The sequence below is a fragment of the Stegostoma tigrinum genome, chromosome 29 (assembly GCF_030684315.1).
Source record: "Stegostoma tigrinum isolate sSteTig4 chromosome 29, sSteTig4.hap1, whole genome shotgun sequence".
In the NCBI taxonomy this organism is placed as follows: domain Eukaryota; kingdom Metazoa; phylum Chordata; class Chondrichthyes; order Orectolobiformes; family Stegostomatidae; genus Stegostoma; species Stegostoma tigrinum.
The window spans coordinates 26,029,706-26,057,677 of NC_081382.1; the positions used below are offsets into that span (position 1 = coordinate 26,029,706).

The window sequence follows — 27,972 nt, forward strand, 5'->3', positions numbered from 1 at the left end:
GCAAGGTTACAAGGATAGAATGGGGGGGGGGGTCGATCTGAGTAGGATGCACTTTGCAAGGTCGAAGTGGACTTGATGGGCCAAATAACCTGCTTCACCACTGTAGGAATTCTATGATTTCTCAAATGGCATCAAAGTAAGGATTTTCAAAGCACAGGATAGATTGAAAGCAGATGCAGTGAACCTGAAAGGAAACTATAATTCAGCAGATTCATTTACAACAATTAAATATGTATTGTAAACAGGAAGTTTTCATTCAAACATTAATCATATTAAGGATATGACAGTTTTCAATGTTCCAAACACGAATCAGGAAGCAGATATGTTGGGAGAGGTCACACTACTTACCCCTATTCATCTTCTGGAAGGAAAACACTTCTTAAGTGAGATGGTTTCTTCCATTTCTTAAAACATTTTGCTTTAGTATCTAATATCAGAAATTTCCAAACTCAATTTGTTTATCATGTCCAAATTACGTGGAATAGAGTCAACATCCTTCACTGTACATAAAGCTTCACAAGTGACCCTCTCAAACCAATTACGTAGTTGCATAAATGGAAAGTGCAGATCTCATTCATTTGCTTTGAAATATCCTAGGGATTAGATTCAAGTGGGCATGCTTCTTCATCCTTGGAATTTATCCAAAACGTTTAGCCAAACAAAAGTGGAGTTATCTTGGTAATATATAAAATATCTGAAATCATATTATCTATGCTCTAACATTCTACAGCAATGAGTATAATGAAGCCATATTTGTATGTTGCTAAAAATTCATACATATTGTTGAAGCATTTTGCCCTGTACTCATTAGGACAATTTACAAGACTAACAATGTAAAAGGGAACAACGTTTGAAATGGAGTTGTAAAATGAGCTCCTTTTCCTTGATGTACTCATTGAGAAATCTGCCAGGGTGTTCTTTATTACAAAAAAACAGAATTGCTTGAAAAACTCAGCAGTTTTGGTAATACCTGTGGAGTGAAAACAGAGTTAATGTTTCAGATACAGTGACCCTTCTTCAGAATGTTCTTTTTTGTTCTTAACTACTATATACAGACTTGAGACAACAAAAGAGTCCTACGAGGCCTGACATGACTAAGAGAACTCATAGCACGATATCCAGGAGAGTGCACACTCTGGGAAGTTTAACCCACTTTACATGTGGGTTGGAACAATTAAATTGGTTATAAATATCCCAAATCAGACAATTAAAATTAATGTCTGCTTAAATGGTCACCCAGTTCTCATGAAGGTTGATACTAGCGCAGTTGTATCAGTGGTTGCAAAACCAGTCTTTTAACAAGATTTGTTCTAGACTCCAACCCTTAAGGTTATGCAAGACTGTGGCCAGACTGAGAACACACTCCAGGGAATTTAGATTAAGGGTACGACTTCAGTTCTGGTCTCCTATGAGAAGCAGTTGTAGTTGCCACTGGTTGAAGTAAGAGGCTCAGGCCCAAACTTGACGGAACAGAATTGGTTGAGAAAGTTTCAACTTGATTGGCTCAATGTTATTAATTAGAAAATGGCTGCCTGAGTGAAGTCATAAATAAATATCCAGACGATTTTTCAGGAAGGGTTAGGAACTACTAAAAGGGTCAAGGCCACTTTACATGTCGACCAGGAAGGAATTCTGTGATTTTGCAAGTGCCAGTTCCCTTATGAGTAAAAATAGAGGGGTATATCAGGAGGCTGGAAAACAAAGGAATCATTAAAACATTGCAGTTTGTGAAATGGGCAGCATTGGTCAACCAAGATGGAGATTTTAAGCAAACAGTAAACCACTTCTTGCAGCTGGATAAATACCCAATCCCTCTAATTGAGGACTTGTACACATAATTGGCAGTGGTCTGTCCTTCATGAAGCTGGACAGAGTCACGCCAACCTGCTATTATGACTAGATGACAATTGCCAGAGGGTCGCCACATTTAATACCCATGAAGGGTTTGTACCAACATTCAACATTGCTATTTGGGGTATCAGTCTGCACCCTTTTCCATTGGACAATTCAGAACATTTTACAAGGGCTATCCCAGGTCGTCATTTATCTGGGTGATGTACTAGTAACAGGGAAGACCAAAAAAGAGCACTTGGAAAACTTGGACATCATACTTAAATGTTTTGCCTAGGCAGCTGTGCACCTTGGAAGGGAAAAATGTGTGTTGCAGGGACCCCAAATGACCTACATAGGTTACAGAGTTGACAAAACTGGGATACACCCATTGGAGGATAAAGTGAGGATAATCAAAGGAGCCCTGGATCTCACATCTGTACCAGACCTTAGGTCTTTCCTTGGGTCACTAAATTACAGAAAATTAATATGTAACCTGGCCTCCATCTTGGCACCCTTACATGTGCTATTGAAAGATGGTCAACATTGGAAATGGTCGTGTAGCTAAGAAACAGTCTTTAGGGAAGTGAAAAAGTAGCTGTCATCATCTAAGGTGTTGACCCACTAAAATTTGAAGTGAGAGGCAGTACTGACATGCGATGCCTCCCCATACGTCATTAGTGTAGTGTTGGCTCACCAGTAGCACAAGGGAGAGGAACGCCAGAAAGTGCATGCTTCTCAAACTTTGGCCGATGCAGAATGCAAATATTCCCAGATAGAGCAGGAAGGTTTGGCGGTCATGTTTGGTATGAATAAGTTCCATCAGTACCTTTATGCATGGTAATTTGTCATAGTAACAGTACACAATACCCTGCTAGGGCTTTTTTTTCTGAAGAAGGGTCTAGGCCCGTAACGTCAACTTTTGTGCTCCTAGGATGCTGCATGGCCTGCTGTGTTCATCCAGCTCCACACTTTGTTATCTTGGATTCTTCAGCATCTGCAGTTCCCATTATCTCTGATCACAGTTAATGCTTTGAGTCTGGCATAACTGTCCTTCAGAATTCAGATATCATATGCTGTCTGAAGCCTGAAAATCTACCTCAGCACCATGCAATGTTACTACTCTATCTCACTGATTGCTTCTTTTTCCTGGATAGTGGGGACCTGTAAAGTTTAGATACTTGAAAGTGGGATCACTCAAAAATACAACACATATAAATAAATGGATAAGAAGACATTTTCTTTCAATAATAGAAAGGTTGAAGAACCGTAGAAATAACCAGATTCATGAGTATTGCAATTCACCACCAGTATTGTGAACTGACCATTGACAGCTTGTCATAAACCAACAGAAAGTTACACAATGAAAGAAAGTCCAAACCCAATTCATTAGTCCTGGAAGCAAATTTGAGTAGGATCAGTCTGGCCTCCATTTTTAATTTATTAACTCATGGGACATGGGTATCACTGGCTGGACAATGTTTATCGCCTGTCCTAGTTGACCTTGAGAAGGTGGTGGTGAGTTGCATTCTTGAACTGGCAGTCCCTGCACTGGAGGTACACCCATAATGCCAATAGCAAGGAGTTCCAGGATTTTGACAGGAATGTATTCCCAAATCAGGATGGTGAGGGTCTTGGAGGAGAACTTGCAGGTGACGCTGTTCCTATGTATCTGCTGCCCTTGTCCTTCTCGATGGTAGTGGTAGTGGGTTTAGAAGGTACTGTCTAAGGATCTTTAGTGAATTTCTGCAGTGCATCTTATAGATAGTACAAACTGTTGCTACTGAGCATGGGGGCAGAGAGAGTGGAAGCTGTTGATGTGGCACCAATCAAGTGGATTGCTTTGTCCTGGATGGTGTCAAGCTTGAGTGTTGTTGGAGCTAAACTTATCCAGGCAAATGGAGAATATTCCATCATACTCCTAATTTGTGCCTTGTAGATGATGGACAGGCTTTGGGGAGTCAGAAGACGAGTTACTCACAGCAGCATTCCAAGCCTTCGGCCTGCTCTTTAGCTACTGTTTTTTATGAGGTGAGTCAGTTCAGTTTCTGGTCAATTGTAACCTCCAGGATATTAATAGGAGGATTCAGTGATGGTAACACTGTTTAATGTCAAGGACCAGTAGTTAGGTTGCCTCTTTTTGGAGATGGTCATTGCCTGACATTTGTGTGATGCAAATGCTATTCGCCACATGCCCAAGCCTGGATATTGTGCAAATCTTATTGCATTTGAAGATGAACTGCTTCAGGATCTGAGGAGTTGTGAATGGAGCTGAATATTGAGCAATTATCAGTGAACATCCCCACTTCTGACCTAATGATGGAGGGAAGGTCATTGATGAAGCAATTGAAGATGATTGGGCCTTGGACACTACCCTGAGGAACTCATGGATTCATCACAGGACTGATCTTCAGCAATCACAACCATCTTCCTATATGCCAATATGACTCCAACCAATGGAGGTGTTGCTCTCTAATTACCAGTGATTCCAGTTTTGCTCAGGCTCCTTGATACCACACTCCGTCAAGTGTTGACTTGATGCCAAGAGCTGTCATTCTCACCTCATCTTTGGAATTCATGGTCTTTTGACTTCCTGTCTTGTTCAATGTCCCAATATTCATCCTGCTGATTCCCCATTTCCTCTGCATCCAGGATATCCCTCTTTTTGTCAGGTCAAGTTGTGAATAGCACAGAATATCACAACGATATAGCACATGATTTCTTGGTTGTACTGCAAAACCATACCTGGGATGGTCTAGGCTTCAAAACCTCATTTAAGGAAGGCTATGATCTGTTCACTACAGTCCTGGTAGATGGCTCTGGTAGAAGAATAGTCAGCATTGGTCATAGGTAAGTTGAACATCGATTGAATGGATACTTGTTCAGTTGACAAGCTCTGCAGGTTGATGATTGGGCTCTCTCAAAGTGATGTAGGTTGAGCTGGGAGGGCCAGGAATATTAGAGGATCCCACTGCCTGAAGAGCTTGATGTTCTTCATCTTGGGAGAAGGAAAAAAACTGGTATAATCTGGAGAAAATAGCATAAATAAAATCAGAGTGCATTTGTGAGCTGAGATTTAGAAGATACTACACAGGTCCCTAGCTGCTTCTTGGAACAATCTGCAATATAAACATTCAAGGCAGATGTAGCCTTAATAGGATGGCTACCTATTTCTTCTGAGCGTAAGTCCTGTTTCGCAGATGACACTGTTTGGTGATGATCACTGGAGACATCTCAGTTGCCTGCATGAACTGGGTTTCCAAAAGCTATAAATAATGACAGCAAGGTCAGCAGATTCAGGGTCCGGTCATTCTCCTTCATCACCCTGAGGACTCTTCACCCTCTGGAAGAGGTGAGGTAGATACTGAAACTTGCTGTTCTTGTTGGACTTGTTGACCACATTACAATTGCTCTCTCCTTTGTTGCTTTCGTGGGAGTTGCAAAAAGGCCACAAAGATTCCTCTAAAAATGGGATCCACCTCAGTGTGTTAGCGTGTCAATCTGTAGGGAATTTCAAAAATAGATCAGTGTATCAGTAATGGTTCTCCTCATCTCTCACATCAATCACTATGAAGTATCACGCTGTGCCCTGACAGAGGGTGCTAAGGAGGCTTTGCAAGGATAATGTCATGCCTTAATATGGAGCTCTAAGCGATAATAACAAGCATAAGTTTACATCTTCATTTTGAGGCCACTGTGATTGTGACTGGTAAGAATCCTCAAACATCACAGTTTCTCAAACACCCCATGCTCTATAAGTCCTATTTTTCTGTCTTGAATTGCAGCCTTTCATGATAATTATTTCCCTGGCAACACAGTCCATTGCACCCAAACATCAAACCTCAGCTTTCCACTTTTCCTTGGACTCACCAGACTTCAAATCGATAAGATTATTTTACCTTTCTTAATGTAAAGGGGCACTTATGGCAGTTAGGACAGTGGTGAGCTCTTCCTGCCAGATGTGAGAAGTCAGAGAGCAGTCTTGTGTCCCTGAAAGATAGCATAGATGAATGCATGGCTAAGAAGGTGGTGACGGGGGTAAGCATCAGGTTCTTTGAACATTAGGGCATCTTCTGGAGCAGGGGTGACCTGTGCACCTAAATTGGAGGGGAACCAATAGTCTCACAGGCAAATTAGGTAGTTGGGAGGACCTAAACTAGAGTGGCAGGGGGCTGGGAATCAGAGCAGCAAGTAGAGGGATTGAGGGGAAGGTAGATGTTAGGACCAGAAAGTCAGAAAGGAAGGACAGGTAGAGACAGATAAATGAATATAATGGGGCTAATGGACTGGTGTGTTTATTTCAGTGCAATGATTGTTATAGGTAAGACAGATGAGCTTAGCTCCTGGATCAGTACAAGGGATGATGATGTTGTGCCCCACCTCCCGCCCCCCCAAACCCCCGCTCACAGAGGACTTGGTTGAAAGAGGGATAGAATTAGTTGCTCAATGTTCCAGGGTTTTGTTGCTTTAGATGAGATAGAGAGGAAGGTAAAAGAGGTGGAGGAGTTACTTTATTAAATCAGGGAGAATATTACATCTGCACTCAGAGGACATATTGGAGGGCTCATCCACTGAGGCAATATGGGTAGAACTCAAAGATAAGATGGGGCAGTCACTCTAGCAGCATCACATTATAGGCCTCCCAACAGATATTGGGGAACAAACATGTGGGCAGATTATGGAAAGATGTAATAGTTGTGTGATTTTAACTTCCCCAATATTGACTGGGGCTCCCTTAGAGCAAGAAGCTTACAAGGGGGGAGTCAAAGTTCAGGACTGATATGTTCCAGTAAGGAGGAAGGACAAGGATGGCAAAGGGACCTTTGGATAATGAGGGAGCTTTTGAATTTAGTGTAAAGGAAAAAAAAAGAAGGATATGTAAGGTTTGAAGCTAAAATTGGAGAAGGCCCATAAGGAATATGAAGAAAGCAGGAAAGAAAGTTAACCTGGGAATTAGGAGAGCAAGAAGGGGCCATGAAATTACCTCAGCAAGTGGGGTTAAAGAGAATCCCAAGGCTTTCTGCCCGTACATTAAAGACAAGAAGATAACTAGGAGAAGATAGGACCACTCAAGGATAAAGGAAGGAACTTGTGCTTATAGGCAGAAGATGTGGGCGAGATCCTAAAATGACTACTTTGCAACACTATTCACTTTCGATAAGGATATGGAAGATAGTGAGATTAATGAGGAGCACACTAATATTCTAGAGCATTTTGAGATCATGAAAGAAGTGGTGTTGTGTCTCTTGAAGAGCATTAACGTAGATAAGTTCCCAGGGCCCAATGGTATCTACCTCAGGTTTTGGGAGAGGCAAAAGAGGAGATTGCTCGTGCTTTGGTCAAGAACTTTGTATTTTTTTAAAAAAACAGGTCCTTTGGCCCACGATGTTGTGCTGACCTATTATCATACAAAGATCAAACAACGCTGCATACCCTACAATTTACTATCACCCATGTGCCTATCCAAGAGTCACTTAAAGTTCTCTAAAATATCTGACTCCACTACCACTGCCACTGCCAGCCATGCATTCCACACGCCCACGACTCTCTGTGTAAAGAACCTACCTCTGACATCTTCCCTATACCTTCCTCCAATCACCTTAAAATTATGCCCCCTCATAATAGTCATTTCTACCCTGGGACAAAAGTCTAATACTATCCACTCTATCTATGCCTCTTACCATCTTGTACACCTCTATCAAGTCACCTTTCATCATCCTTTGCTCCAATGAAAAAAGCGCTAGCTACCTCAACCATTCCTCAGAAGACCTGCCCTCCAGTCCAGGCAGCATCCTGGTAAATCTCCTCTACACCTTCTCTAAAGCTTCCATATCCTTCCTATAATGAGGTGACTTGAACTGAATGCAATATTCCAAGTGTGGTCTAACCAGAGTTTTATACAGCTGCAGCATAGCCTTGTGGCTCTTAATCTCAATTCCATTGCCAATGAAAGCCAACACACTATATGCCTTCTTTACAACCCTATCAACTTTGAAGGATCTATGAACATGGATCCCAAGATCCCTCTGTTCTCCCACACTGCCAAGTATCCTGCCATTAACCTTGAATTCTATATTCAAATTCGACCTTCCAAAATGAATCACTTCACACTTTTCTGGGTTGAATTCCATCTGCCACTTCTTTGCCCAGCTCTGCATCCTGTCAATGTCCCATTGCATCCTACAATAGCTGTCCACACTATCCACAGCTCCACCAACCTTCATGTCATTGGCAAACTTACTAATCCACCCTTCCACTTCCTCATCAAAGTCATTTATAAAGATCACAAAGAGCAGAGGTCGCAGAACAGATCCCTGTGGAATACCACTGGTCACCGAACTCCAGGCTGAATACTACTTTCCATCTACTAACATCCTCTGTCTTCTGTTGGACAGCTAATTTTGTATTTGGACAGCCAAATTTCCCTGAATCCCATGCCTCCTTACTTTCTGAATGAGCCTACCATGGGGAGCCTTATCAAATGCCTTGCTAAAATCCATATGCACCATATCCACTGCTCTGTCGTCAATGTGTTTTGTCACATCCTCAAAGAATTCAATGAGGCTTGTGAGGCATGGCCTGCCCCTCACAAAGCCATGCTGACTATTTCTAATCAAACTGTGGTTTTCTAAATCATAAATACTATCTCTCAGAATTCTCTCTAATAATTTGCCCACCACAGAAGAAAGACTGACTGGTCTGTAATTCCCAGGATTATCCCTATTCACTTTCTTGAACAAGGGAATGACATTTGCCAACCTCCAATCATCTGGTACTACTCCAGTGGAAAGTGAAGATGCAAAGATTATCTCCAAAGGGGCAGCAATCTGTTCTCTCACTTCCTGCAGTAATATTGGGTATATCCTGTCTGGCCCAAGGGACTTGTCTATCCTAATAATTTCCAAAATTTCTAGCACATCCTCCTTCCTAACATCAACCTGTTCAAGCATATCTGCCTGTTCCATGCTGTCCTCACAAACAACAAGGTCCCTCTCACTGGTGAATACTATCCACTCATTAAGGATGTCCACACCTCCTCTGACTCTGCGCACAAGTTCCCTCCATTGTCCCTGATTGACCCTACCCTCACTCTGACCATCCTCTTGTTCCTCACATAAGCATAGAACACCTTGGGGTTTTGCTTGATCCCACTTGTCAAGGCTTTTTCATGCCCCCTTCTAGTTCTCCTAAGTCCATTCTTCCTGGCTACCTTGTAGCACTCTGGAGACCTGTCCGATCCTTGCTTCCTCAACCTTAAGTAAGCTTCCTTTTTTCTCTTGACTAGATGTTCCACATGTCTTGTCATCCAACGTTCCTTCATGTTACCATCTTTCCTTGCCTCAGTGGGACAAAGCTATGCAGTACACGTGGCAACTGCTCCCTAAACAACCTCCACATTTCTATTGTGCATTTCCCTTATCAACATCTGATCCTAATTTATATTCCACAGTTCGTGCCTAATAGCATTGTAATTTCCCCCTCCTCTAACTGTCTGCTCCTATACCCTCGCTAAAGGTCAGGGAGTTGTGACCACTATCACCGAAATACCGTCTCAGAGAGATCTGTTACTTGGCCTGGTTCACTGCCAAGCACCAAATCCATTATGCATGCACCCCGCCCCCACTCCGCCACCGCCGCCTCCCCCCCACCCCACCCCGAGTCAGCTTATCTATATATTGAGTTAGAAATCCTTCCTGGACACACCTGACAAAATCTGCTCCATCCAAACTATTTGCACTTAGGAGGTTCCAGTCGACATTAGGGAAACTGAAGTCACCCATGACAACAACCCTATTACTTCTGCATCTTGCCACAATTTGTCTCCCAGTCGTTCCTCAGTGTCACTGTTGCTATTGGGAGGGGTCTACAGAAAACTCCCAATAAAGTGACTGCTCCATTCCCATTTCTGACTTCCACCCATACTGACTCAGTAGACAAACCGCCCCTCAATGACCTCCCTTTCTGCAGCTGTGATACCATCCCCGATTAGCAATGCCACTCCCCCACCTCTTACCTCCCTCCTTATTTCTTTTGAAACATCTATGCCCCAGTACATCCAACAACCATTATTGCCCCTGTGTTATCCAAGTCTATTCTCAATGGCTACTTGAGATGGTACCAAAGGACTGGTGAGTCACTAATGCTGTTCCTCTTGTCAAGAAGGGAAATAGGCATAATCCAGGAAACTACAGGCCAATGAGTTTCACATCAATGGTTAAGGCATTACTGGAGAGAATTCTTAGGGATAGGATTTACATTCATTTGGAAAAGCATGGTCTAATTAGGGGCAGTCTTTGTGCAGGACAGGTCATGTTTCACTTGATTAAATTTTTTGAGGAGATGACGAAGGTGATCAATGAGAATGGAGCAGTGGATGTTGTCTACATGGATTTTAGTAAAGCTTTTGACAAAGTCCTTCATGTAAAAGATTAAGATGCATGGGATCCACAGTGACTTTGCTGCTTGGATTCAGAATTAGCTTGCCCATAGAAGGCAGAGGGTGATGGTGGACGGGTATTTTTCAGGCTGGAAGTCCATGACTAGCGGTGCTCCGCAGGGATCTGTGCTGGGACATCTGCTGTATATTTATAAATGACTTGGATGAAAGTGTAGATGGGTGGGTTAGTAAGTTTGCATATGATGCAAAGATCACTGGAATTGTGGATAATGTAGAAGGTTGTTAAAGGACACAGTGGGATATAGATCAGTTGCAGATACAGGCAGAGAAGTGGCAGATGGAGTTTAATCCAGGTAGGCGTGAGGTGCTGTGCTTCAGAAAATCAAATGTTAAGGAAAAATATACAGTTAATTGCAGGACCTTGAACAGCACTGATATACAGAGGGATCTTGGTGTTTGGGTCCGCAGCTCTCTGAAGTGGCCTCACAAGTAGATAGGGTGGTAAAGAAAGCATATGGCATGTTTTCCTTTATTGGTTGGGCAGTTGAGTACAACAGTCAGGATGTCACGTTGCAGCTTTATAAAACTTTTGTTCAACCATACTTAGAATATTGCATTCAATTCTGGTTGCCACATTAGAGGAAGGATGTGGAGGCTTTGAACAGGGTGCAAAAGAGGTTTACCAGGATGCAGAGATAATGGGAACTGCAGATGCTGGAGATTCCAAGATAATAAAATGTGAGGCTGGATGAACACAGCAGGCCAAGCAGCATCTCAGGAGCACAAAAGCTGACGTTTCGGGCCTAGACCCTTCATCAGAGAGGGGGATGGGGGGAGGGAACTGGAATAAATAGGGAGAGAGGGGGAGGCGGACCGAAGATGGAGAGTAAAGAAGATAGGTGGAGAAGGTGTGGGTGGGGAGGTAGGGAGGGGATAGGTCAGTCCAGGGAAGACGGACAGGTCAAGGAGGTGGGATGAGGTTAGTAGGTAGCTGGGGGTGCGGCTTGGGGTGGGAGGAAGGGATGGGTGAGAGGAAGAACCGGTTAGGGAGGCAGAGACAGGTTGGACTGGTTTTGGGATGCAGTGGGTGGGGGGGAAGAGCTGGGCTGGTTGTGTGGTGCAGTGGGGGGAGGGGATGAACTGGGCTGGTTTAGGGATGCAGTGGGGGAAGGGGAGATTTTGAAACTGGTGAAGTCCACATTGATACCATATGGCTGCAGGGTTCCCAGGCGGAATATGAGTTGCTGTTCCTGCAACCTTCGGGTGGCATCATTGTGGCAGTGCAGGAGGCCCTATGTGCTATAAGGAGGTCTGGAAGAACTCAAGTTGTTTTCTCTGGAAAAGCAGAGGCTGAGGAGAGACTTCATTGAAGCCTACAAAAATTATGAAATGTATAGACAGGTTTGATGGTCAAAATCTTGTTCCTAGAGTTGAAATGTCTATTACTCAGGGGCATGCATTTAAGATGGGGGAAAAATTCAAAGGAGGTGTGAGGGACAAACTTTTTTAAAAAAAAGAGTGGCAGGAGTGTTGAATGTGTTGCCAGGGGTCGAGGTGGAGGCAGTTTAAAGGACTTTTAGATAAGCACATGAATATACGAGCAAGGGAGAAATATGGACCAAGGGCAGTCAAAAGGGACTGGTTTAATTTGGTTTCATGTTTGGCACAACATCATGGACTGAAGAACCTGTTCCTGTGCTGTACTGTTCTAACTCTATAAGGCTTCTCACTCTTTATGTTCAATCTACCTTCAAAGACTGACTATGGCCCAACAATCCCTGGAATGGCTTGGCAGGACCACCACAACTAAAAGTGGCACAGTTCCAAGGCCGGTGACCCCACAGCACCCTAACTAATCTCTCTTTTATCCCCAGAATGATTGCATTTAACAAAGAGGAATGACCATGGCCTAACTCCAAAACTACAAGGACAAGAAGTTATACACTGTAATAGGGCCAAGCACCTGATTAACCCTGGCCATCTTCCTAGGTGGAGATCAGATGAGACCGTTGATTGATTGGCCACAGTTCGCCTTCCCAACACTGAACTGATCCCCTTTGACTTTCAGACATGGTTAATTGTTTGAAGCCCAAGCTATGTATTTAAGACCATAAGACCATAAGACATAGGAGTGGAAGTAAGGCCATTCGGCCCATCAAGTTCACTCCGCCATTTAAATCAAATTAAAATTTGCCAAGAGAGCTGATGACTCAGGCTGTAGGTGTGACATTGTGTCCTGCAGTCACACTGCAATGTCAATCTCCGACAATCACAATTATCTTCATGTTTGGTAATACAATAAATTGGCACCTATTATGAAACAACAGGATAGTGACGAGCCTTCTGATCCCTAAAATTACAATTTAGTCCTGCTTTGACTATTGATTGAAGCACAAAGAAGCTATATCTTTGAATTATTACGCAAGTAATAAAACTGCAGCAAAAGGTAAACTATCTTAATTCTGAAGAAGAATTATTAGACTCAAACATTAACTTGTTGAGTTTCTCCAGTATTTTCTATCTTTATTTCAGATATCCAATAGCTGGATTTTGCTTTTATTTGAGTATATTATTTTATATCCTAAACAAATATTGAAAATATGTTTTAAGTGGCAAATCATCTATTATAAGAATAAGTGAGAGGACAACAAATGAAGATTTTAAGAAACAAACCTTTAAGACAAATAATCACTTCATGTTTTAGTACATTAGGAGAGCTTTGGAAGTTGATCAATCAATAGATCAATGTTAAACGGGCAGAATTTACATTAGAGATAATGGGAACTGCAGATGCTGGAGATTCCAAGATAATAAAATGTGAGGCTGGATGAACACAGCAGGCCAAGCAGCATCTCAGGAGCACAAAAGCTGACGTTTCGGGCCTAGACCCTTCATCAGAGGGTTTACATTAGGTTGGGAACACAACTCCCTTGTCCCCAAGACTTTGTAATACCCTTTGCCAAACTGTAGTTAACTGCTGGGAGAATGGGTAAACATCATGGAAAGTAAGGACACAGCAGGTTTCCAGATGGAAATACTTACGCTTCCATCTTAAGATTGCAGCAAGGATATAAAAATTAGCTAATACAAATTCCCACAATCCTTATTCTGTTATGATTCAGAACCCTGAGCCTGAACACTAGGTTGAGACAAAAACACAGAAATTCAGCATCTGGTAGTTTAGATATGGCTCTGCGCAACAACTCTAGTTTGCTGATTTGGCCAATTGATAACAGTAAAATGGAAATATTGTTAAGTAGTTTTAAAATTCTTGCTGATTTTGTCAATCATTTGGAGAAGCCAAACCTCTACCAACAAAACATCTTTGCATGATTGAAAAATAATGTGCTTTAATTCTACAGAAGGTTTCTGATGGTGTAGCTTCAAAACAGCAGAAATAAACACTACCTTCAAAATAAAACATTAGAACATTATTGTTTTGAAAGCTTATTCTAAGCCAAATAAAGAGAACTAGAATCAGACATGAAAAAAAAATCAGTGAAACAAACGTTTGAGTCAACACTAACTATTAAATAATAAGGACTGTAATCACAGATTATTATTAAACTTTACTTGCAGGCAATTTTTTGTTTGTTATTTCATTGCTGCTTTTTTTGTGCAGTCACATTAGCATGAGTACACCAAAATAATTCGGGAAACAAACTAGTAGAAATTTAGATTCAATCGAGGAGCCATAAAGAATTTAAAATATATGCACAGAATTAACAAAGTAAACTTATTTGGACTTTTCTATTCTATATTCAGTTTCTTCTCTTTTTGCACTTCTCTCAGCAGTATTCCTGCAGAAACAGAAGTCAACGCTGTAGCTGGTTTTCACCCTGACCTCTTGCTGTTCATTTTGTCCAGGCATGCACCCAAATAAAGAATACCTTAATTTTGAAAGCCTCATCTTATTTTCAAAACATCTCTCACTGCTATAAGCTAGAGCTGCCAGAATAATATAACCATTCCTACCTATTATTGATGTGATCTAAGAGGTATGGAGGAATGACCATGAGCAAACTGTCACCCATTTCAAAACACTTCTATGAAAGTTCACATTAGCTCCAATTTCTATTTTCTCTATTTATATTTGGATACACAGCTTCTTTACTCTCTGTGTGAAAGTTCCTCCATGTTATGGAGTAACATTGATGCATTTGAAAAGGTTTTACAATTCAACTCTGAGTGAAAGTTATGTCTCAACTGGGGATGGGAGTCTGCAGGGTTTCTTTTTTCTGACATTATCACAGCCTTTTTCAATATTGTATCACAACAAATTTATTGCTGTGCTTTGGATTGAAAAATGGTGATCAGAAAAAGGGAATCCTGATTAAGTTTTAATAACCTAGAAGCTCCAAAATTAATATCTGCTTTTTAAAAAAAAACTTCATGCGAGCATTTCTGGCAACACAGGCATTTGTTGTCCATCCCTAATTGCCTCAAGAAGATGAGCCTCCTCTTGAACTGCATCATGAGCTGCATCTCAAACTGATGTAGATGTCCAAACCTTTGTTAAGAAAGGAGTTTCAGATTTTCAACCCAGCAAAAGTGAAATAATGGCAACATATTGTCAAATCAGGATTGTTACTTCCCAAATATACTTCCCAAAACGGATCAAAGTGTTTGAGGTGGTATTCAGTCTATAAGCAGCAATGTTAAACAAAGCTATTTTCTGCCCAAAATGGCTGTTGGCATCATCATGATGTCACAAGATTTGACTTTTGTGAAGTGACAGTCCATTATACTCACTAAATACACAAAATTCCTCCCTCTTTACATCAGAGGTCCTTGCGATGGAAACATTCACAGTATTTACAATCATATGTGACAGACGAGTTGCTAAGACATTTGAGAGGACATCGATTCACGCATGACTGTCGGCACACCTCACCAGTCTACTCATTTTTCTCATTGGCTTTAATGTCTGGTGTTTCAAGTGTATTGGGAACATCATCTGTCATTGTCTCTTCCTGAGATGGCTGAATGTTTGGAGATATGCAAATTGACATGATATGTGCCATTAAGATACTGTCTTCCTCAGATGCCCCAGTTACTGTTCTGTCCTCAGGTACATCCAGGTCTTTATTTGGCACAGTTATTTGTAGAGCTTTGATTAATGTTGTCTTTGGCACATTCAATCTGATTGCTAAGAGTTGATTTGCATATCTTCTCCATACTCCATCATACATTATCTGTACAGTGCAGGAGACCAGACCAGTTAGTACTACATTGATGGCTGGTACTTATTTTGTGCCAGTCATGTAATTCCTTGCCAACACTTCTTAAGCTTTTTGGAAAATGTGATGTGCGGTTCTGTCTGCAATTGGAAAACTTGATTCTGTCATTTCCTGTCAACGTCTTTTGTCATGGGTGGTTTCAACAAATAAAATGCCATTCACAACTGGCAACAACGCTGGAGAACTTTGAGTCATCAAGTCAGTTGTGTTCTGCTTTGTTAACAAAAATTGGCTCAGTCATTTGGATTGTGATCCTTGTTCTCAAGTTACTCTAAGGAATGTCTCATTGTCTAAACAAACCTTTATACCAAAGCATTTATTGGTCGGTGATAAGGATCTGATCAGTTTTGTTGTTTTCCTTTCTGCTTCAGATTGTTCATAAACTCTTGTGACATAACCTGTGGGCCATTATCATGAACAAGTTCTGGATAACCAAATTTAACAAAAATCTTCACTAGTCTTTCAATAGTTCTCTCTTAAAATGCTATCTTCATGATGGCAACTTCAGACCATATAGTATTACATCAACCACTATTAAAAATATTTTCCCTTCAAAAAGATCCAGTAAGGTGAATATGGTTCTTTGCATGGTTTTTCTGGTCATTCTCATGGGTGTAATGTGTTATTGGAGGTAAGTTACAGACCTTGTGCAAGCTGCACCTATTCCCACCTTCTCCTCAGCTAACTCATTTGATAAAAATAACCTCAGGAGCCCATCAGCATTTCCATACAAGTTGGTTACTGATACCATTAGTGTATAAATGTTAACTTATAGCAACCATGCCCATTTCTGAACACAGCTTGCTGCTAGACAAGGTAACCTTCTATGAGGCCCAAATATTGTGGTTAATGTGGTTAAGGTAGTCTGTAAGTAAGGTAAATCCCTAGTTGTACAGGTATTGTTAGGATTGTTTCATGCCAAAACTGCTACTTACAGCTTCTGTATCTGTGCATTGTTTATTTCTGCTTTATTGAACAATCTTGATGCAAGATATTTGTTTTTCTTCACTATCTTCATTCCATATGGATGCTAGTTGCAGTAATACAAGATGACTTTTTGGAGCAGCTTGTGGTGGTGCCCATTAAGGAACAGGCAATGCTAGATCTGGTGTTGTGCAATGAGGCAGACTTGATATGAGAGCTTAAGGTAAAGGAACCCTTAGGAGACAGTGATCATAACATGATTGAATTTACGCTGAAGTTTAAGAGGGAGAAGATAGAATCAGATATAATGGTATTACAGCTGAATAAGGGCAACTGTAGAGGCATGAAAAACAGCTGGGCAGAATTGGCTGGGAGGAGCCTAGCAGGAAAATCAGTGGAACAGCAATGGCAGGAGTTTCTGGGAGTAATTCAGGAGACACAGCAAAAGTTCATCCCTCGGAAAGAGAAGCATGGTATAGGGATGATGAGGCAACTGTGGCAGACAACGGAAATCAGGGATAGCATAAAAGCTAAAGAGAAAGCATTTAATGTGGCGAAGGGCAGTGGGAAACCAGGGGATTGGGAAGCTTACAAAGACCAACAGAGGGCATCAATAAAGAAATAAAGAGAAGATTAAATATGAGGGTAAGCTAGCCAGTAATATAAAGGACAACTGTAAAAGTTTCTTTAGACAAAGAAAAGGCAAAAGAGAGTCAAAAGTGGACATGAGACTGCTAGAAAGTGATGCTGGAGAGATAGTAGTGGGGAACAAGGAAATGGCTGAGGAACTGAATATTAATTTTGCGTCAGTCTTCACAGTGGAAAACACAAGTAATATCTCAGAAATCTGGGAGAGTCAGGGGTCAGAGCTGAGTATGGTGGCCATTACCAGGGAGAAGGTGCCATAAAAACTAAATGGCCTGAAGGTGGATAAATTACCAGGACCAGATGGACTACAACCTAGCGTTCTTGAGGAGATAGTGGAAGCGTTAGTGGTGATCTTTCAGGAATTGCGAGGGAGGCAGGGAGGGTCCTAGAGGACTGGAAAATTGCTAACGTGACACCCCTGTTTTAAAAGAGATTAAGGCAAAAGACTGAAAATTACAGACTGATTAGCCTAACTTTGGTTGTAGGTAAGATTTTAGAGTCCATTGTGACAGATGAAATTTCTGAATAGTTGGAAGTGCGTGGTAAAATAGGGCAAAGTCAGCACGGCTTCATCAAGGGGAGGTCATGCCTAACAAATGGGTTAGAATTTTTTGTGGAAATAACGAGCAGGTTAGACCAAGGAAAACCAATGGATGATATCCACCTGGATTTCAAGAAGGCCACTGACAAGGTGCTGCACAGGACGCTGCTGAATAAGATAAATGCCCATGGTGTTAGATACAAGGTGCTAGCATAGATAGAATATTGGCTCTCTAGCAGAAAGCAGAGAGTGGGGTTAAAAGGGTCTTTCTCAGGATGGCAGCCGGTGACAAGCAGTGTTCCACAAGGGTCAGTGTTGGGACTTTTCACTTTGTCTATTAATGATCCAGACAAAGGAACTGAGGGCATTCGGGCTAAGTTTCCAGATGATACAAAGATAGGTAGAGGAACAAGTAGTATTGAGGATGCGGGGAGGCTACAGAAGGATTTGAACAGGTTAGGAGGGTGGCAAAGAAGTGGCAGATGGTGTACAACATGGGAATTGTGAGGTCACGTACTTTGGTAAGAACAGAGGTACGGGCTATTTTCTAAATGGCGAGAAAATTCAGAAGGCTGAAGTGCAGAGAGAATTGGGAGCTCTGTCCAGGATTCTCTCAAAGTAAACTTGCAGGTTGAGTCAATAGTTAGGAAGGAAAATGCAACTTTGGCATTTATTTTGAGAGGACTTGAAATTAAAGCAGGGATGCACTTCTAAGGCTCTATAAGGGTCTGGTCTGGCCACATTTGCAGTATTGTGTGTAGTTTTGGGCCCCATATCTCAGGAAAGATGTACTAGCCCTCGAGCGGGTTCAGAGGATGTTCACAAGAATGGTCCCAAGAATGAAAAGTTTAACATATGAGGAACACTTGAGGACTCTGGGTCTATATTCGATGGAGTTTAGAAGGATGGGGGGGGTCATCTAATTGAAACCTACCGAATACTAAATGGCCTGGACAGAATGGATATTTGGAAGATGTTTCCATTGGTAGGAGAGACTAGGACTCCAGGGCACTGCCTTAAAATAAACAGAAGGCTTTTAAAAACAGAAATAAGGAGAAACTTCTTCAGGCAGAGATTGGTTAATCTATGGAATTCATTTCCAAAGAAGGTTGAGTCTATTTAAGACGGTGATAGACAGTTTCTTAATTGTCAAGGGGATCAAGGGATATGGGGAGAAAGCAGGAGAATGGGGTTAAGAAACTTATCATCCAAAATTGGATGGTAGAGCAGACTCAATGGGCTGAATGGCCTAATTTCTGCTCCTCTGTCTTATGGTAACTTTGGAACAAAATGGGTCAAGACTTCTGGACTTTAATAAAATCTCTTTGGCTTGCATAAAGGTTCTTTCAAGTTTATCTTCCCATTTACAACTCTTGTTTTGGTATAATAAATTGTACAATGGTTTGAGAAGATTTGCAAGATTTGGGACAAACTAGACACATTAATTGCACAAGCTAGGTAACCCTGGATTTCTTCCAATCGACTTCAACTCTGATCCATGGCACATGAGAATAATGCAGATGCAGATGTGATTCCAAATGGAAGTCTCCTGTATTTGAATAATCCTTCATGTGCTACAATTGTCAAGCATTTCTGTGACTCAAAATCTGCACTCATCTGGAGACAGGCCTGACTATGGTCAGTTCTATTGAAAAGTCACCACTAGCTAGTCCAGCAAATAGGTCATCAATTGAAGGTAAAAGGTATTGCTCAGCACACAATAGCAGATTAATAGTAATCTTAAAACTGCGAATCCATCATTCTTCGTCACTGGTACAATAGGCATGGTCCAACCCCACACATTTACATATTCAAGAACTCCCTTCTTGACCAGCTTCTCTAATTCTGCCTCAATCTTTAGTCTGAGTACATAAGGCTCTGATCTAGCATTGCAACATTTTGTATGATTCTCATCCTGATTTTCAGTTTGACAGAGATCATTTCCATCCTTCCCAAATCCCCATTGAAAACAAATGGTAAGTTTCTCTAGAAATTGTAATAGATCAGTTTCAGAATTTGACAATAAATTTACTTCAGCCTGTTGAGTTGGATTTTCTACAATTACATTCTTTCCAATAAACCTGGAAAATTTCCTTTGACAATGAGTAAAGACAAATTGTGTTTCTTCCCTGAATGTAGCTGTGCAATATGCACTTTCTTGCACAGTTTCTACATACAGCTTCTTTATAGCAACAATTTGCTACCATGTTTCCTGTTTTTGGTACCTATCTCACAGCCACCATTTTGTGAATTCTCATGCTCAAGTTTAGCTATTGAGTTCTTTCAGCTGCTAGTTCCATCTAGTGCCTTCTGTTAGGAAGGCAGTGAAGGTCAAATCCCTCTGATAATTAAATTGACACACAAGCCCAATCTGTTATGATGAAAGTAGGGGTTCCCTTCTAATAATTAAATCCAAAACATCCAGAGAAGCTCACCTCACCCTTCATAACCTGTTAAAAGATTGGTTAAAGGAAAGAATATCCCTGATCTCCACTTTATAAGTAACAAGTAACCATTTATTTATTTAACTCTAACAATGAAAAGATTTGAAGAGATACTAACAAATCGAACAGTGTCCCCCAAGTACTATTTCCTAAGTGAACTAAATTTTACTGGAATGCTGTTCAAATAAACACAAGTCCCATTTATATAAGAGATAATGGGAACTGCAGATGCTGGAGATTCCAAGATAATAAAATGTGAGGCTGGATGAACACAGCAGGCCAAGCAGCATCTCAGGAGCACCTCTCTGATGAAGGGTCTAGGTCCGAAACGTCAGCTTTTGTGCTCCTGAGATGCTGCTTGGCCTGCTGTGTTCATCCAGCCTCACATTTTATTATCCCATTTATATAAACCTAATTAATAAGAAAATAATAAATTAAAACTTAATCTCACCAAATTCACACAGATTGTGTCTTCTGGAACACTCTACCTTCTCCATTTCACCACAAATGCCTTTTTTCCAACGATTCTACTGTTAGGAATGTTTTATTTCTGTAATTTCATTGGTGAGGACTTTGAGCTAAAACTGCCCTGGTATTTTTGATGGGTCTTTCGAGAGCTAAATGGTTTTGTGTGAAAGCCAGTTTTGTCTCTCAGATAGCAGACGTATTTTTGCTGCAGTCGAAGTTTGGCTCTCCCCTTGACCTTCAAAAAAAAAGGCTGTCTTATATATCCCCTCTGACACAAATTCTTATAATGTGATTGATTTCAGGGTTTTAAATGGCATCGGTTTTTAAATTCAGTTGGCTTTGAATTGCTGAGTTCTTGGTTTAAGTTAATTGGCCAAATTCAAACTTGTTGTCAAAACAAGACTGCCGTTTTGCTGAAGCTTTTTGATACAATTGTTTCACTTTTTGAGGCTATCTATTCAGTCCATGCTAACACAGTGTGGAGCTGGAGGAACACAGCAGGCCAGGCAGCATCAGAGCAGGAAAGCTGAGGTTCGACCTTCTGAAGGATCCCGACCCGAAATGTCAGCTTTCCTGCTCTGATGCTGCCTGGCCTGCTGTGCTCCTCCAGCTCCACACTGATCTCAGACTCCAGCATCGGCAGTTCTTACAATCTCGGTGCAATTTCCAAGCACAGACAAAGCAGTTTTTTTATATAAAAGGGACCACACACTGCTTCGTTCCCCTCTATCATTTTCACCAACAAATTCTAACCTCCTGCATTCCAATTTGTAAGTACTCCACCCAACTTTGCAACACTTCCCTAAATCTACATTTCTTTCAATCAGTAATTTCTTCTGGATTACACCAGTGTGCCTCTGAAAGCATCATTTAAGTCATTTCCAAATTCACAGAATTCTGCTAACCTTTTTAAAATTGCTACAAATTGGGAAATAGATGCACCATTTGCTGGCTATATTTGTGAAATCTGAATCTTTCATCAATCACCAATGGTTTTAGTGAAAATGGTTCCATAGGAATCCTACTACTTTTTCATAAGTTTTGGAACTCAGCTTCTCTGGGTGTACCAGACTGCTCAGAAAGTTAAAAGTTTTTCCCCCAATATTAGTCAGGAATGCAGGGACAACTATATCTACTTCAATTTTGTTACTTTGAACAAAATAAAGGAATATGTAGAAGACTCTGTAGAAGTTCCAGCTCTCCGTATTTTCATCATATGATCCTATTGTGCCAAAATTTCCAGGCTTTTTTTTCAAAATATGGAAAGGGCCTACATAGCTTAGTGCATCGTGCAAAAGTTTTAGCACCACATTGATTCTTCCCTATTGAGACAAGATATTCCTGAAGCTACTTGTTCTTTTTATTTGGTGGGCGGGGGGTGATCTGCTCCTCAGCTTGAAATATTTCTGTGTAGGTGTTCATTACTCTCAGTGTTCCTTCAGGGTAGAGCAAGTGGTGAGCTTCTTCTGTACTGATCACCTCTTCTCTGGGGCAAATTCATTTTTCTGTCTCGCATTCTATCTGATTCAATGTCGCAGTAGTTCTTTTGATTTCTTTCCATTTTTTTTAAATTGAAGTCCCTCCAAGATCTGCAGCTAGGACTAGAATTCTGTTTTCCTTCAAATCAGTAGAGTTACATGGTGAGTCTTGAAGTCGTTTCTAATCTTCACCAATTCCACAAGGACCAAAACGCCAAAGTGTTTTATAGCAGGAGCTTTATTAAGGAGGTGTTCATTTTACACCTGCAAGTTTAGACTACATTGTTTCCTGGAAAGAATGGCTGATGACATCATGATGTTGTCACATGATCAGAATGCAGAAGGACAGTCCACCATCATTATCAAATACACAAATGATGGTGTGTGGTTTGTAAGGGAATGTGCAAGTGGCAGTGCTGCAACCGTTGTCATTGTCCTTCTAGGTCATTGCAAGTTTGGAAGGTAGGGTGGCGGAAGACTTGGTGAGTTGCTGCAGTGCATCTTGTATGTGGTAAACACAGGTGTTAACTGTGCAGCAGTGATGGAGGATCAAACTGTTTAAGCTAATAAATTGTATGGCAATCAAATGAATTGTTTTTTGCTGAACTGTGTCAAAATTTCTAGAACGTTGTTGCAGCCACACTGTTTCGGGTGAGTGAAAAATAGTCCATCACCTCCTGACTCGTACCTTGTATTCTAAGTGATGCCCACAGCTGGCACCTGGTTCACCTTGGATATTCTTGGGATAAATTGGCTGTCATCAATGCTTCTTATAATAAAAACCCTCAGGGTTTATTAGTGTTAAGTGATAAGGGATTAACAACAAATAAGTTTTTGGCAGAAGGCAAATATATTTGAGGAACAAGAAATAGATTATTGATTGATAATAATCTCATTAATATTGCGTAAAAGCCATTGTTACCTCCTATAAGATACTAACAAAGCTACATAGTCTATAGACTATCAGGCTGACTGCCTAAAGAACTAACTGAACAACTGACCAGCTCCTCCCAGATATAGTCTTTTATATATCAGTGGGTGGAGCTATTTTAAAACTTCTGAGTTAACCCTTTCAGGCCAGATGGCTTATACATCTCCCAGTAAGCTTATTTTCCTTTCATTTAACCCTTATACAAATCACTAGGCAAATATATGAAGTTTAAAATTATTCCTTCCATTTTTGAATTTACAGATACTTTTTGATTAGGAGGAGTTGATGATCATTTACTTGAGATAATCTATTCTGACGTTGTTCTCAATTATTCTGCACCACTGGCAGATTTTTTATTTCTTGAATATGTTTTGGTGAAGACATTTGCTGCTGAAGATGTTTGCCAAAATTTCCAGGCCTTGTTGGTGCTCATGTTAAACTGCTGTCCTGTCTGATGTGGTTTTGATTTCCTTGAAACACGCAAGTGAAACAAACCAGTGCTTGAAAGTAGAAACCTTCCTTTTTTGACTTTGTCAAAAGGTAGATTTCGGTGAAGGTTTTCTTCTATCATAATGTTCTTTTAGCCAATGTCATTATTTTGTCTGATTCCATTATTGTGCATTTTTGAACAGTTATACTCTCTGACTGTAATGAGAGAACTCCAGCGGATTCAGATAGTGGCTCCACCACTGACCTCAATTGATTAGCATTTCCTTCTGGGTTCAGCCAACATTCTTTTGGACCAGTAAAATCATCTTGTTGTTGACATACGTCAAGTCAATCAATGGTAACTGTTTTCCTGTATAGTTGAAATCGTTCCTTAAATTTCAAGAATTTTAGGAAAAAATATGCCTTCCTGCTTAGAAATAAAGTCATCTGGTTCTGAATGACATAAGCATGATCTGGTAGTCAACTTGGTACATCTGCCTTACAACCTCTCTTCAAAAAAGGATTAAATAACTTCTTAAAGTGACAGCATCATCACAGTGTATATGTATATAATGTTGTATATTTATGTATGTTGGACTGTCACTTTAAGAGTCCAATCCCATGATATCAACAAGACATCATTGACCATTTTGGAGGGAAACAGTTTAGTCTGGCTTGCTGTCTTGGAGAATAACTTCTTTCTGGATAAAAGAGCTTGTCATTTTAAATGTTATGGTTCTGAGTCCTTCTTAAAATGCATAAGTTATTAAAGAAGCAGGGAAAGTGGAGGCAGCAGCATTTGAAAGTGCAGCATTATAGTGTAGAAACATCATGTAAGTGGGCTGAAGATGTGTTAGGATGGTGTGGTTAGGCTGACACATATCAGATGCCAGTGTTTTGCTGTCTCCAGTTCCTGTCCTGGAATGCGTTTTGAGACGTTGAAGCTGGGTCTGAAGGAAGTGTGGTGAGCTGGAAACACCAAATATTCACAATATTGGGAATTCTAGGTATCCAACTTCTTTTGGACACATGGGAGAATAGGAACCTCAATATCTACAAGGCAAAATTCAGCAGTAATGTGTGTGATAATGAGCAATAATTCTTATTAATAGGCCTTTCATCACTCACGAGGAAGAATCTTGCTTTGATGTCTAGCACTGTGTTGGAAAATGAGACTATTTCCCACCAGCATCAAAATAAGGCCTCACTGGAATTCTCACAATTCTCCCACATTGTCTAGGGCCTGAGAAAATTCTGTCCAAAGAGATATACACTACCACGATTGGTAATGCAATTTTATCATGACATATTGCATGACAACAACCTAATTTTTAAAACATTGATCATTAAAACAGAAGGTTAAAAATCGTAAACTATGCTAAGTTCTCCTCTCAGTAGAAATTGCACCCGTTTATGTTCAAACCTTCCCTCATGGTAAACATGAAAACTATGAGTTGAAATTGCACGCAGCCCTTGAGAAAAAAGCCAGTGGGTGGGAGGAAAAGAGGACTACACTTAAAATTGGGTGGTATGGCTGATACAGCATGCCTATTATCTATCAATGGCCCATCTGCTCTAGGGAAAATTGTGGCTCACCATGCAGCCAGGCTACCATGTAAATCCTGTTGGCTCATTGCAGGTTCAGCCGGACACGTTCCTGTTCTGGCACACTTTCTCCAATGAATGACCTGAACAGTCACTCCTTGTCACCCCTTTCCTCCCATCACAAGCCCCAGATCTCTCGCTAGGATCTGCCTACCTGATATTGGTAAAACCACGCCTCTTACCTTGTAGTCATGTGTCCTCAATGGCTTCCAACTGCAACTGATTGCTGTACCTCCCAGTGACATTGCTGAAACTGGCAATTTGTTAGCCATCTGACTATCTGGATGTGAGTTTGCTCGCTGACCTGGAAGGTTCGTTTTCAGACGTTTCATCACCATACTAGGTAACATCATCAGTGAGCCTCCGACGAAGCACTGGTGTTATGTCCCGCGTGGGGCCAGCAGTTGATGTCTTGACCTTCCTTGGAAGGTACGTGAAGGTGGAAGGGGACCTAACTGACATCATTGACCCCTTTGGCATCTGGACCAGTAAGAGGCAGGTCAACGTGATGCTGAGGATGGGCGCGGACGGGAACGTCATACACCCACCATCCAGCTTCGTGATCGTTGGGAGCAAGGGCTACCTGACCTATGCAGGACAACCTAAAGTCTGCCATGCCTGTGGCAGGTCAGGTCACGTGGCGGCCGACTGCAAAGCCACCATCTGCAGGGAGGAGGGACACCTTGCAAAGGATTGCCCACAAGAGAAAAGCTGCAACCTTTGCGGGGAAGCGGGCCACATCTATAGGGCATGCCTGCGGCGGGGGACCACCTACGCCCAGGTCGCCGGCAGGGGCAATGCGGGGCCAGCCCCCCCGGAGGAGAGGAAGGCACCAGGGCCCAGCAAGGACCCGACTAATGTGCAAGAGGGCCAGGTCGTGCAGGAGGGCCCAGCCCCGCAGGATGGGCCCAAGGCCAGCAAAACACCCCTGCAGGCTCCGCTCCCCCCGACCCCGACAACCTGGAGTCGATGGAGGCGGTGACAGGCGACCCAGGGGAGTGGACGACGGTCCGGAAAAAGAGGAGGAAGATGCATCGGCGGGCCCAGGAACCGTAACCATCAGGTGGGAAGAGGCAGCTACAGGGGGGCTCTAAGAGCTCCTCTGACGAGGGGGATTCGGAGAGGGCACGCCCGAAGCAGAAGTTAAAGATCTCAAGGGACAAGAAAAGCAGCAGCACGCTTCCAGCTGACGGGAGGCGTCCTGAGGCCCCCTCCGACACCCAGTCACGTGCCGCTGGGGCACTGGAGGGCCTCCCGGAACTTCCAGGCAGGAAGGAGGAAACAGCGCGTCCCCAGCCTGACCCAGAGCTAGACCCTCCTGCCTCCGTACCCCTGACGGGGGGATGCCACCTGGAAGGCAGCACGGATGGTTTCCTCAGCCCGGAGAGCGTCCAGCAGTTAACCCGGGCAATGGGCATGAACGGACAGATGGAGGGGCTGGACTTTGGACTTGGGGAGGTTGCTGCGGTCACTGCCCACAATGGGGGTACGAGTTGCGAGCATTAATGTGCGCAGTGTCAAGTCCACCGCAAGATGTGTATCCACATTGGCCTACCTGACCACCGTCACGGTGGACCTCCTGTTTCTGCAGGAGTGCGGGATACCGCACCTCGGCAGGTACAGGAAATGGTCTGGCGCCTGGACCTGTGGGCCTTCGATCTGGTGGGCGGTAATGACTGTCGCTCCTCGGGCCTGGCTATTCTGCTGCAGGGGCGCGACTTCACCATCTCTCAAGTTCAGGAGGTGGTGGGAGGGTCGCCTCCTAGTGGCTGACGTCACCTACAGGAACGCTCCCCTGAGGCTGATCAATGTGTATGCCCCAGCGGTACGGAGTTAGCGGTTGGCCGTCCTGCAGCGGCTTCCACCCCTGCTGGCTAAGTCCAGGCCGGTCATCCTGGGCGGAGTCTTCAATTGCAGCATCGATGCAGATGGAAGATCCGGCATGGGGACAGCGGGTGGGGGGAGTCAACTGGACGTCACGTCCAGATTCCTGATGGGCATGGTAAAGGACGCCAAGCTGCTCGATGCCTTCAGCACCCCTGCAGACGTAGCGCAGTGGAGGTACACCTGGTTGCGGCCAGACGGGTCTATTCGCTCAAGGATAGACTTCCTGTTTGTGTCACGGGCGTTCTCGGTCAGGTCCACCGGCGTCGGACCGGTGTTCTTCTCTGACCACTGCTTCCTGCTGGCCAACTGTCACTTGGACGATGACCAGCCGGCCGGCAAGGGGATGTGGAAGCTCAACACGACTCTGTCGACCCCAGAGAATGTCGAGGAGCTTAAGAGGGAGTACGCCGGTTAGAGAACCGTGAAACCCCTCTGAGTCTCCGGGCGACTGGTGGGAGACGGTGAAGGAGAACATCAAGAGGTTCTTTGTCCTCAAGGGTGTTCGGAAGGCAAGAGAGAGGCAGGGAAAGCTGTCGTGACTCCAGAAAAGGGTGCAGAACCTGCTCCTTCTGCAGTTGATGGGGGTCGATGTCACTGAGGACCTCCGCGAGGTGAAGGGCCAGCAAGCCTCACTCTTCGCTGCGGAGGCCTCCAGGATAATCTTCCGGTCCAGGGTCCGCTCCGTGGAGCAGGACGAGACGTGGTCGCGTTTCTTCTTTCAGAAGGTGCACAAAGAGAGCTCTGTGCTTAGCCGGCTGAAGGAGGACGACGGCTCGGTGACGTCGTCTTGGCCCGACATTTTGAGGATCAGCAGATCCTTCTATGCCGGACTGTACGACGCGAAGCCCGCGGACAGCATGGCCTCCGAGTCGATCCTGTCGTCTATCACGGAGGTCTTAGACGACGGCACGAGGGAGTGGCTGGACCGGCCGATATCCCTGGACGAGCTGACCAGAGCCCTCAAGTCCTTGGAGAGGAATAGGACTCCCGGGAGCAACGGCTTACTGGTCGAGCTGTATTCCGCTCTGAGGGACCTGGTCAGCCAGGACCTGCTGGAGGTGTACAATAGTGCGCTTCGGGCAGGGGAAATGTGCAAGTCCATGAGGAAGGCCATCATCACCCTCATTTACAAGAGGAAGGGGGAGAGGG

At 42.8% G+C, this 27,972-nt stretch overlaps 1 long non-coding RNA gene across 2 annotated transcripts in view; it reads right to left on the reverse strand.

The window, feature by feature from the left end:
• Window positions 1-210: 210 nt before the first annotated feature.
• The window catches only part of LOC125465477 (uncharacterized), a 66,671-nt gene continuing 38,909 nt past the window's right edge, over window positions 211-27,972 (reverse strand). For both annotated transcript variants that reach the window (XR_007250253.2, XR_007250254.2), the window contains exon 3: window positions 211-5,331. This is a non-coding gene — a long non-coding RNA (uncharacterized LOC125465477). The remainder of the gene's footprint in view (window positions 5,332-27,972) is intronic.